Source organism: Dermacentor silvarum, chromosome 1 (assembly GCF_013339745.2).
Source record: "Dermacentor silvarum isolate Dsil-2018 chromosome 1, BIME_Dsil_1.4, whole genome shotgun sequence".
Taxonomy (NCBI): Eukaryota; Metazoa; Arthropoda; class Arachnida; order Ixodida; family Ixodidae; genus Dermacentor; species Dermacentor silvarum.
In genome coordinates, this window is record NC_051154.1 from 421,408,672 (window position 1) to 421,421,315 (window position 12,644).

The 12,644-nt window shown below is 46.2% G+C and overlaps 1 long non-coding RNA gene across 1 annotated transcript; it reads right to left on the reverse strand.

Moving 5' to 3' along the window:
* Positions 1–2,478: 2,478 nt before the first annotated feature.
* Positions 2,479–12,114, reverse strand: LOC119437623 (uncharacterized). The gene is made up of 2 exons (XR_005189458.2): positions 11,931–12,114; positions 2,479–2,713 (listed from the first exon to the last, which is right to left on the reverse strand). It is a non-coding gene; the product is annotated as an uncharacterized LOC119437623 (long non-coding RNA).
* Between the last annotated feature and the right edge of the window lie 530 nt (positions 12,115–12,644).

Here is a 12,644-nt window from a genome sequence, read left to right on the forward strand (position 1 = left end):
AATGTCGCGATCTGTGATTTATTGTCATCGTCAGCCTATATGTCTACTGCAGGATGAAGACGATCTCCAGTCATCATAGCGATATACAGACATCCTAACCCTATGTCAGCCAACTCCATCCTAAATATATGCCAGCAAATGTCCTAATTCATCACACCGCTGCTGCATTGACTGAGGCTTCCCTTCATTGGCAGACATTCTGACACCCTACTAGATCACAAGTTAACTACGATGTGAGCTACCCAGTGGCATCACTATAGGCTCCGCTCAGTGAAGTTTGCTGCGATTGCTGCGCCATCTGTCGCAGCGCTGCCAACAATAATGACACGGCCAAAGCGCGCGGGGTCGATTCGGAGGCGCGGCGTCGATGGTGCTGTTCGGTCTTTTGTGGCGTTGAGACAATGTCATCCTTCAACTCCACTAATTCTAATCCATCGACTGAAAGCGTACGGAAGAGGAACAAGTGCCGGTACTGCTGTGTAAAAGACTGCCACAGCCACGGAAAGCCAGGCTAACGTGAAATTGTACCGATTAGGCCGCCCGTGGGAGCAAGAACGACGGAAAAGATGGATTTTTGCTGTTCGAAGAGTCAAGTAATTGTGAAAACAGCGTTTTCCTAGTGTCATTGTAACTATGCTTTAAGGTCTAGCCAGGTCTAGCTGCTTGAGGTTCTGCAACTGTATTTGTGTGCTTACCGCGGTTGGAAGTGTATGGAGCACGTTTTGCACAGCAAGCTTGCGTAGCGCGAAATTTTACGCGCAAATTTGTGCCTCAAGTGCTCTTGTAGGGTGCATGCGAATCTTTGTGATTTGCTGGCATGCGTGTAGTCCAGTAATTAACTGTTAAATTGCGTTTTTCTGTGATACCTCAGCGAAGTAAGTATATAAACTCGGTTTGCGTTGATTTTGGGGGTAGTGGTGGTGCGTGTAACATCTAAACTTCAAATGCCTTCACCAAGTGGCGCCTGCCGTGAGACTTGTCGCTCTTGTCAGCGCTTTGTGGCGTGTTTGCCTCGTTTACCGTCTTGTGAATAAGTCATTCGGTTGCTGCATGGAGGCTCTTGCTTGCGGCCGCACGCATTTGGGCACTGTGTCGTCAGTATGAACTCCGTAGTATTCGCAACCATGCTCCTCTTGTTTTCTTCAGCGAGAACGACGGCTCGCCGTGGATGCCGAAGCAGACGAGCAGGATCTGCTCCAAACACTTCGTGAACGGCGCAAAAACACGATAGCAAGGAAACGTCGTACACTTGTTTCCCTTGCTGCGAGTGACATTTCGCCCTCAAGTCGGTGCCGTCGGTCTCCTTCACGTCGTAAACGTGGCCCCCACATACAGCTTCTCTCCTTTGTCGAGTATAGGCGCATGAAAGTATTTTCAATACAGCTTATCGGCTTAAAGCCGCAAAACAACACACGCGATATTTTGAACGTCACGCGCGCGTTGGAACACGTTCAATAGCTGCTGCGGGGGTCGGAGCGGCCGGCTCAGTGTTTCACATTCCTACCACCACTGGCGCTGCACGGCGTTTTGCCGTATTCGGTTGTAGCGCCCTCTGTTCACTGAACGGAGCGTATAAGTTCAGTGGCACCCGAAAAGGCGGCCCGCCACACCCCCTCCCCCCTCCTGGTCCTCTCGTTTAAAGCAACGACGTCCAATTTATCATCATGGCTTGCTGCAGCATCGAGTTTGTTCTGTGGCTAACGATTACTTATTTTTATTTTTTGAAATGTCCAAACTAATGAATGCACCACACAACTCCCAATTCGCCACATCGCATCGAAAGCGCATGTTTACTTGTTTATCTTGTCTTAACAGGGAGAAAAAAGAGGAGTGTACATTGTTTTACTCAAAAAAAGAGAACACTCATAAAACATTAAACAGTGGGAAAAGTTTCCGTCAGATGAATGCCAAGTATAAAAAAAACGTGCACATAAAGCACAAGAAACGAAAGCTTTGAGCATGTAGAAAGACCTGTGGCGATATGTGTATGCACAGTGCATGCACAGACATGTGCGGTGCACACTGCATACGTAGCCGCGTAGGTGAATACAGGAATAGATTATTCGTATTTTTAAGTCAAGTTGAAAGAATCGCATCGGAAGGACGAAACCTAAAACGAGATTAAAATGAAGACGAGTGAGAATAGTAAACGAAGAAGAAGACAGTGTCAGTAAAACGTGTGATATTTAGAGGAGCTTTCGTAAGAAAATTAAAGCAGGGCTTTATGCTAATCTCGCACTGTAATGTAAAATTACGTCTCCATATCGAGAAAGATAATCAGTATTATATTTGGAAGTTCTCTACGGCAGCGGCAAAGAGGTAATTCAATTGTAAATTTCGCTCCTCTATCGTTCGTTAAATCAAGCCTAAAACTGACATCAGAAATTGATGTGTGATCCAGTGACTATCTTCTTGCAACAATTATTTCAGATCAAACTTTATTTTCACAAGACCCAAATACAAAATAGAAGAGGTCACTTTTTCTCTCGGTACTAACAGTAATCCGTGTGCACGCTTTTACTGGCTTTGTTCTTGAGAGGCCAGAAAGTGCCGGGCTATATGACTATACAACATCAGAGGTAGTTCAGTGCATTAAGGTTTTTTTTCTTTTACTTGTCCCACGGGGTAATCGTGCACTCATGCCAGACAAACTCTCCTTTGGGTGACTGGACGTTTGGAGGCAGGAGAGCTAAGTAGGTTGCAGCATCGGCATCTGTAGGGACAAGTGAGAAGTAAGGCAAAATATCAGCTCACCAGCAAAACTCTTGCTTACAACTGTCAAATTCACAAAAAATAAGAAAAATAAAAGCCTGTCTTTATGCTACTGTCGAATGACTTGCGTTGGCGGAGCCGATATTTTAACGCGACAGCGTTAAGGGCCCCGTGTCGCAGAAAATCTGGCGTCGGCGACCGGCGTCGGCGTGCAATGTCGGCGTCGGTGGCGAAGAAATCATCCCCAACCACCTCGACCGCGCAGGCCCTTACGTGGTGCAAGGTTTTGGTGAACAAAAACTGAATTGCTGACAGTGAAATCCGTCAGAAAAATGGCAAAGTACGACTTTACCATTGGGCTTTGCAGTCGCTGTCGGTTTGTTTACCATTCGGCGTCGGATTGAAATTTGAATGTACGAGAAAACCTAACTCTGCTACGAGGAAACTCAAACATAAACCCTTTTTTCCAGCATTTCTACCATACATACAGCCGTGCGCTCGGGTACTTCACTTGCGAAAATGATATCCAGATGGCGCTCGCCTCCTAGGCAGGTCAAATTCGGACTTCGCCTGCTAATTCGTTTGGACACGCGCGCGTCTGAGCAATAGAAAACAATAAAATAATAAAAAAAAGTGCCAGGCCCTTCACATTTTAAAATAAGACCACTTATTTTGCCCCTGGAAAAACGTCTTTCTAGCAATGCTTTTCTGTTTAAAGTGAAGCCGACTTTAAGGAGATAGGTGTAAGCTTGGTCTTTGGAACCTGGCTTCCCACGTTCAGTGTTTCTGTGAATGAAGCCTACTTGTCGGATGCGAACGATGCGATGCGAACGGGTCCCGATAACGCTATCGCGTTCTACTCTTAAAGGCGAAGCTTAAGCGTCCTCCAATTTTTTCATAACTGCACACATATAGGAAGGTAGGTTGGATGCTATGCAACTATATACAGCGTTATGAAAGCATATACAACGTTTTAAGTTAAATTTTCTTTATTCGTCTGGGTTGCCACGCAGTATAATGTAGGAATGAAACTACATTGACCCTTTTCGCGGAGCAGTTAGCTCTACAGGAACGAGATGGCGCTTTCGGCTGCGCGCCATACGTTGCCTCAGCGAATGCGCACGAATACGAAACCATTACTGCTTCTACCCTGCTACTGTGCGATCAGCTGTTGAAAATGCAACTGGGTGTGCGCTAATGCACTGTGCCCGACCAATTCATACTGCAAAATGTGTCACGATAAAGGGAAGACGTGTGCGGTAGTTCGCTGCGAAAATAGTGATTCACATATTGAATGGAATCAACCTGTGTCGCCGCTGCTACATAATGACTGCCTGTGTTGCCGCCCTTCGCGATGCACGGATTTCCTCAAGGATAAAAAATATAATTCATCCGCCTGCGCTGTATAGCCAACCTTCAACTTCAACTCCGGAACGTCGGCGCTTTGGAGTGAGTACTGCTCGTTACAAAATGAAGTAGTGCCACTTACTGGCATAGTAAGTTTCACGCACGCTTTCTACACACATCCACCCTTACTCGCATGAAAACTTACGCCCACCCTATCGCCAATGTGTGAGTGAAGAGGCGCACACTTGAATCAATGTGCCGAAGCATTAGTGACGGCGACTACACCGACAAGACACGAATGTGGAAGCTGAATGTTTCGTGACGGTCCACAGAGTAAGCGAGGGACTAGCGATAATATGTCTTTGCTACGAGCTACCGCAAAGTACCGAACATTTATATTCCAAGCTTTGTGCGCAGCAAGAACAAATTTATCGCAGCAGAGCACACCCGCGAGTGATTACGCTGAAATAAACAGATAGTGGCCGCACCGAGGAACTTTACTGAGTCAGAAATATGACAAGCCACTGGTTCAAAATGCTTGCCTAATAAAGAACGCAGAGCACACTGATCCCGATTTATTTCATAAGCGGAAAGATTAGACAGCTTGGAATACATTCTAGCCCCGCTCTTAGTACAAGCACCGTATCGCTGCTCACGCCGTTTGGACAAGGCGCAATGAGCTCTGAAAGCACTTACATGCCCTCTAAAGCTGTCACCCAAAGCTTCGTGTCGTGCACGCAGTCACCATCTACTATACGCGTCGAAACAGCGGTTTGCTTCGCCGCGTCGGCGTCACGCGCTTGTATTGTAAACGCGGAGGCAACGGAGGCGGCTGAGGCAAGCAATGGACGCGTCACCACGTGATCAAACATGGCAGCGCCCACGGGAGCGCCGCGAAAAGGGTCAATAAGAGCATGGAGGTCAGTTTTAGGCAGGAACTGCTACAGTAAGTTTTATGAACTGCAATGCCTATGAACCATCGCCCAGATTCATCACGTTGGTCATTTCTAAACTTCGGATATCCCTAAGTACATTTTCGCGGACTTTATCCCTAACATCTCGAAAGTATTTGGCGGCACCGCTGCAGACGCAGGAGCGGAGCACTTCGGACATTGGGCATTACATGTCGTCGCGTAGGTAACTTCAGGTTTAAAAGTGATGGCTGACATCAGAAATTGCCCCAGTCTCCGTAGCGAGACTTAGGCCATATTCAAGAAGGCAACTTAATTTGAAGCTCATGTTTGACTTGATTTAAATGACGCCTATCGTGAACGTGCTGTAGGAAACGCAATGAGCATCCTGGGCCCGTTCACGCAAGCGTCACTCAGATCAAGTCAAGCATGGGCTTCAACTTAAGTTGCGTTCTTGAATATGGGGGTTAATCCACCCGAGAAAGATTGTGGGGAAGGGGCAGACACGTGGGGATTTGAGGGCACGCATGTTCCGCCGGAGGTGCGGTGATCGGGCAATAAGGACAGACTGAGGGTCCGGGGAAAGGGAAAGACGAATACGTTCACCGCCTTGCAATGAACGACACGCAACGACAACAATCGACGATGCGAAAAGTGGAGGTGGGAGAGAAAGCGCCCTGCATTTATTATGGCGATATCAATGTTACGGACGCTCCTGGCGAAATTTTGCCGTCGTCGTCGCCGTCGCCGTCGGCGTGGTGGTTCGTATGGATTCTTCGATATGCTAGCTATATGCTACTTTATTGATGCACCGAGGTTGCTCCGACCAGGTTTTGTGGCGCTGACGGATTTATTATTCAGACTTTAGGCGATTGCAGGGCGCCAAGGAACAGTCGTGAAACGCTTCGTTGGCCAGTCACGGTATGCCTTTTATCCTGAACCATTAAAAAAGTCAAAACGATGTTTGGGCTCACAATCTCAATGTGGTACAATGTGGTACAATCACTAGGCGCTGACCAATGCTGATGGTCGGACTCATACAGCCTCATCTCCCGAAGCGTCGAGGTGCGACGCCTCTGCAACGCCACTGGCGGCGCTCATTACGCTAGCGTTCTCAGACGCCCGGTTGCTGCCGCGGGCGCTGTTCCTTCTGCCCCAGCAGGTGTTGCCTTGCGCGCTGTTTCAAGCCACGTCGCACCCACAGTATAGTTACAACATCGTCCAGGCAGTTCAAGCGCTAAAACTTGCTACGCTATTAATGCTTCCCACATCGGGCGAGGTTGCCAACTTTTAATGCGTAAGCATTCTTTGGTGAGTACCCCAGCAAAATCTGTCTGTAGTGCGAAAAGTGTAATGCTTTGTATCTGCACAAAAATGCGTTCCAATTAGGTTATTAACAAAACGTCGCTTTATGCATTGAAGCACAAAATTACCTGGAACGCCAATGCATTTGTCCGCAAAGTTCGGGAATTAATATCTAGAATCGGGTGTCACCAGAGAATTAATTCTAAGTGGATCCGCCTTGCGAACTCCATGGCTACAATTTGTAAATTGCAATATGGGCCATCAGGTAATTAGTTAAAAACTTAATTAGTGAATTTTTGTTATTTAGTCGATTATGCATTTCCATTTTTTGTGCAAGTAATGTCCACCTCTTCGAGTAGACCAGTTCATTAACTAGAATTGGGCTATCTTCCACAGGCAACCTTACATAAATTTTGAAAGTGTTCCCTGAAACACCCTGTATATAAAAGGAACGTTGTCATCCATCCGCCTGTAGTACGTAGCTACAAAGGAAAGCCACATGGGTTTTCTTCATACAAATAACCGTAGGCGTTTCCATATTTTGGCATACGTTTCCATTTGTTTAGCACACATTTTCCACATTCATACATATACGTACATTGCAGCAAGGTTATAAATGGATCTAGCTGAGCACTTCATGCGAAGCAAGAGCACGACAACGGGACATATGGTAAACGGAAAACTTAACGAAAAGTTTTAAGTGAGCTAGATTGAAAGATTGGGCTTCTGTAATAACGAATTCGCCATTCGTATATAGCAAGAACACAGCTTCTGCAAGCAAAGAAATGAACGAAATGAAAATCGTGTAGCGCCACCTGTTCTGGGCTATGGTACCTCTCTTGTGGGACGCGTGCTGCGCCGCTGGTGATCAATAAACTATCCTCTCTCTGAAAAAGAGAATAAACGTAGCTGATGAAAATGGTGCACGTGAAAAAAAAATAAAATGATAAAGCTGAATAAACGAACGAAATGAATGAAAGAAATAAAAGGGAGGGGTGGGGAAGTCAAATATTAGTGACAATGGCATCCCCCCCTCACCCCCAAAAAAGAAAAAAATGAAAGCTAAGCAACCCAATGAAAATAACTAAGTACTGTTGTCTATAGTCTCAAATTTAACATAGCGAATAGATTCTAAAGCTCTCTCGGAAACCTTTATGTCTATTAGTTGCAATGTCTTAAATTTATGGATGAGCTATGATTCTCTGTATTTTCTGCCTCGTGCAGAACGGAAATTTGACTGTAGGATGTAGAGTTCATCAAGGTATGACGTGGTTGGTTGAAATGCTCTTCAACGGCTTTTGAAAGCTTTTTAACTGTTTCCGCGTGATGTCCGTTTGACCTGACGTTCATTGATTGTCCCGTTTCACCAATATATTGTTTCTTACAGAAGGAGCATTGAAGCATATAAATTGAATGGTAACTAGTGCAAGTAAATCTGGTTTTCACTTCGTGTGTATTTCGCGGCGATTTTAATTTTAAGGTCACTTTTTAGGTGTCTGCAGGTGTTGCAACTGGGACGAGAACATGTTTTTATTACGGGGAAATGATGTTCGTTAACTTTAGCGCGCACTAACATGTCTTTAAAATTTCTGTTTTGGCGATAGGTCAACCTTCGCGTTTCACTCTGTCGAAAGGAAATTGTGGATAGTAGCGTAGCTTTAAGGGTCATATAGATAATGGGTATAATCGTTGTCTTCACTACAGATTCTTCTTATTCGTTTCGCTTGTCCGACAAAAAATTCATCGCTTGCAGTGTCGCAGGTGATGACTGGTGCAGTCTAAATGTATCTAGATGCTGTTGTGTGTTGTGGCGCTGTGATTGCTTCAGTTATTGCCACTATTTCAGCTGTTGCTTGGGTTGCTGTGTGCAGACCTTGGGTATACGCGTTGATCGCGGCGTTGTATGTCGCCGTGCAGTGTGTTGTGGGGTACATACCCGGGATGCGTCTGTGTCCACGGGGTCATGTTGGGTGTGTTTTGCGCGAGCTTGTCTTCTTCCTTGGTCTGTTTGCGGGTCCATTGGGGGGGGGGGGGTATTGGCAGTATGTGAATGTCGTGAAGCGCTTGCAACGGTGGAGGTGAGAGTGGTACTTGAGGCATGTTGTCTTAAGGACGTCCGATATCTTTAAGCAGCTAGTCTTTGACCTTAGTGAGATCGTTTCAGTCTATTTGTTTGGGATTCTGTGTGGACGTCTAAGAGATTGCTAAGATTTGAAAGTATGTCGGTTTGGCTCATTTTGTGATTTAGCGGGTATCTTGGAAGCCCTAAAGTGCTTTTGGCGAGTTGGCTGTGCAGGTTGTCGAGTTTGGTGCGCTGCGTTTTTGTGAGGTGAAGGTATGGTAGCTGGTATGGTATGGTGGGTACTGCAAATGCTGTAACTATTCTGCATAGATGGTGTTCGCGAACTTGTTTCGCTGTGTAATGCGGTATAGCAGTCGTTTGAGTTGATGAAGTTTATGTAGTTTTTTTGCATCCAAGTGTCGGCCTTGCCATCATCTTGGATGTGGAATCCGAGACTGCCAATCGTTTTGCGTCTTGGAATTGGTTTATTTTCAATTCGGGAATGGATAAGGTTGCGGTGGTCGTTGGCTGAATGACCTCTTTTTTTCGTAACTACGGTATATTGTGATTTTTCCGGTGAGATGGACAGACCAATTTGTTTGAGATAGGAGTCTATGACGTTTATCGCTTGTTGTAGTGTGTATTCGATGTCACCTGGAGGCCCTGTATGAGCCCAGCGTGTAATGTCGTCTGCAGATGATACCAGGAGATTACGTCATGTCCTCAGTTATGGCGCGGTCGATTCAAGTGGAGGAGTAGCAGCGATAATTTCAGTGGCAATTTTCGGCGCAAGAATGTCGTACATTGGCGCCCAGAAAATGACGACAGGCTTCTGGACAGATGAGCTACCGATCTAGCTCAACGCAATATTTTGCTTCATTGTCCCTTCAGACACAGAGCTGACTAGCGGCTGATGACTCTTTTGCGGTCACCATAATGAAATCGTCACTTGTCACGGATGCGTTATTACATTATGTCCTGTCATCAGGTTGTTGTTTCTTCTTGTTGAATGCTGAAATTAAAAAAAGCTAGTTCATCCAGCTAGCCTGCGTCCTTTAGAGCAATGTTTATTGTTTGTATACTGGTACCACAAGAACAAAATCCGTGAGGCTTGCCACATGTGGATTGAACAGAATATGTCGCCTTATCCTTTACTGATACTTTATTACCGTACAGAAGACAGTCATTGTGACGGTTTTAATTAGGCTTGAAAACGGCTTCATCAGTGAAGCCCTATCAACCGATACACACTTTTCGTCAGCTTGTTATTATTCTCAACCGCTTACTTTTATCAGCTGTATCAACATTACCGAACAACCTCGAAACAAGAAGGAAAACAGTTTTGAAGGAAATAAAACCGTTCTGTGAAAGGTCACGTTCTAATACAAGGGCAATATGGACCCCTTGACAGTTGACACGGCAAGTCACTGTGGACTTCGAGGCAGGTGGCTTAAGGATGTGTACTATTGTTATGGATTTTTGTTGCCAAATGGTGCCATTGCATATGAATGGTGTACACTGAAGTTCACACAAGCACCTCAAGCCGCAAGAGCAGCTGATCGTTCCTAACAAAGCCGGCATCGTGCAGGTCCGTATTGTAAAACCTGCTTTCTGTACGCCCAACCGCGTCGACTCTGTCGGCGGGCTGTGTGCCAGGGTACCAAACAGGCTGCACCGAAAGGTGGCGTTCGGCACCAACACTCGGGTCAATGATACTCAGTTTGATTTTCTGCTCGAATGGCCAATTGTGGCACTTGCTGATCTCAATTTCTTCCAGACACAGGCGGAAATGCAGAACCACGTAGCCGTCCTCTTTCTCAAGTACCACTCCCGGTGATATGCAAAGTCCGCACAGGTAGACACGTTCGCTCCAGCATTCAACCTTGGCCTGCCTGCTTGCAGTTCTTATCAGTTCAGCGTATCCGTTCAAAATCCACTCGTTAGTTCTCGCCGATTACCCATGTGTCGCAGAAGTGCAGGCATTTCGTGGAGGCTTCCCGAATATTTGCGTCTCTGGCTTGTTTAGGCGAACCTGGTCGGCTTTATCAGAAACGCTTCGATTCGATGCCTCTTGGAGGCCGTCGGTAAACGTTTCCCTCAAAGTGTTATATCGTGAGAAAGCGCATTCAGTCGATCGTCTGTGAGCTATGTTCTTCAAACAGTTGCTCGAGTCCAACTCGCATTTCACCGACCCTGTCATCTAGCATAGCCAGGAATGCGGTGACCTGGCTCTCGCACGCGCTCCTCACGGCTGTTCTTACTTCTCGCACAAATGCTTCCAAACAGTCGATGCCACCTGGAAATTCTTTCTTCTCGTTTGACTCTCACGAGACGCTGACAAAAGTAGTGCTCGGCAGTGTGATCGGAGATGTGCACAGACGTCACTACTGAGGACTCTTGCCGAACACTTTGGGCAGTCAGATGCATGATGCTTGCAATCAAAAGAAAGTGCTGGGTCAGTTTTCCAAGAGGGAGCACGGTGTCGCAGCCATTGGCTTCGTTCCAGCATTTCACCTGTAAGAAAGTTATTGTTTGGCGCTAAGCAAACTGCAGAGCAAGGCAGGAGACAAAATAAATTTTGAAGAAATGGGCAATTAAACGTACCAAAACCGCGATATGATTATGACGAACGCCGCAGTGTCGGGCTGCGGGTTCATTTTGACTGCAGCATTCTTGCATTTGGCCCCCATCAAAATACGGACCGTTGCGTCCGGGATCGAACCCTCGACCTCGAGTTCAGCACCGAAATGCTATAGCCATTAAGCCAAACACCCCCATCCAAGGTGCGTATGATGGATTGTTTCGAGCATATAGATGTTGGTAGTGCCTCTGATTTCATTATGTATTCGTGAGGCATACAAAAGTATTTACTGACATTGTTGCTTGGAAATAACTTAAACCTGAAGCCGATGGTTTATTATAGATGCTATTATATTGATCAGCATTGAGCCGATTGAATCTTTATAGGCAAGGATAACCAGACAGCCTGAAGATGAAGTATAGCATTTGCATAGCAGTGCTAACTACCCCGAAGTCGTGAGTTCGATGTAGTGAGTTCGATTGAGGAATGAGGAAGTGAGGAATGCAAGAACGCTCGTATACCGGGTTGCTTTTGGTACACAGCTTAAGGATCCCCGAGTGGGCAAAAAAATAATCCGGAACCCTCACGATGGCGTCCCTCGAAGCCCGCAGCGGAACTTCGGGAGGGCAGATCCTACAATTTAATTGTGGAAGCGCTAACCTGAGAACAAAACAACGTTCTTGCGCATTCGCTTTTAGGAAGTTAACCCCAGCGTGTGAAGAGTCGGGAAAATATTCCCGTCACGGTATAAACACAAGCTGGGCACCAATGTCTTGTTTTTTTTTTAAATCATTAAATCACTGACTTTCGTTAATTTTGCCTAATATATTGACAAACAAAAGCGCTAGTATATGATATGTGAATTCGATATGCTACGAGAGGAATTCATTATAACCGAGTTTTTCATATACCGGCTTATATTATGCTGCATGTACAAGACGCAATAAAAAAACGTGATTTCCTTCGTCAAAGAGATGCGCTCTTTCTGCCCATTTTTCGGAAACTGCCTTACCTGTCTCTTCATCACATTCTCAGCAGGAAAGTCTTCCAGTCGACGTCATCTTCTGTACATCGCTCATCGTCCAGTGGACACATGTGCCCCCCGGAACAGCGCACTGCTGGTAGCAAGCCTTGCACATAAAATGCGCGCAGGGAAGAATTCCAGTCGTGTTTGCCACATTTCCGCATGCACTGCATATTCTAGCTGGGGAATGGGTTCTATGAAGTGCAGAGGCTTGCGGTCAATTTCAGCTGAAAATCCGGACAGTGTGTAGCACTTGCCATCTAGAGACATCGTCCACGGCTTCCAGCAGCGACCCAGGCGCCAACCGATGTCGCCCGGGCTGCCGCGAACGTTGCCTCTTATCTTGTTCCTTGGGCGTCGTCAACGCGACAATCGCCTTTATCGTTGAGTGCACCTTATTGTACGCGTCTCGACAAACACTTGTCAAACTCCACGCGTTCTCCTAGTTGACGTTTAATTATTTTGATCTTAAGAAAGTCCGGCTGTAAATGAGCCATTGCTTTTGCGGTACGAACGTCTCCTTTTACGTGACTGTTTTACGTGTGTACTCATCACACTTGCTCGCATGATATAATTTTTATAGCGGTCAGTACGCTGCGATGTCGAGGTGGTGCGTTTGCCTTGAGGTGGGTGTTGGGGTGACGACGACAGGTTTTTCACACACACACGCACACGCACACGCACACGCACACACACACACAC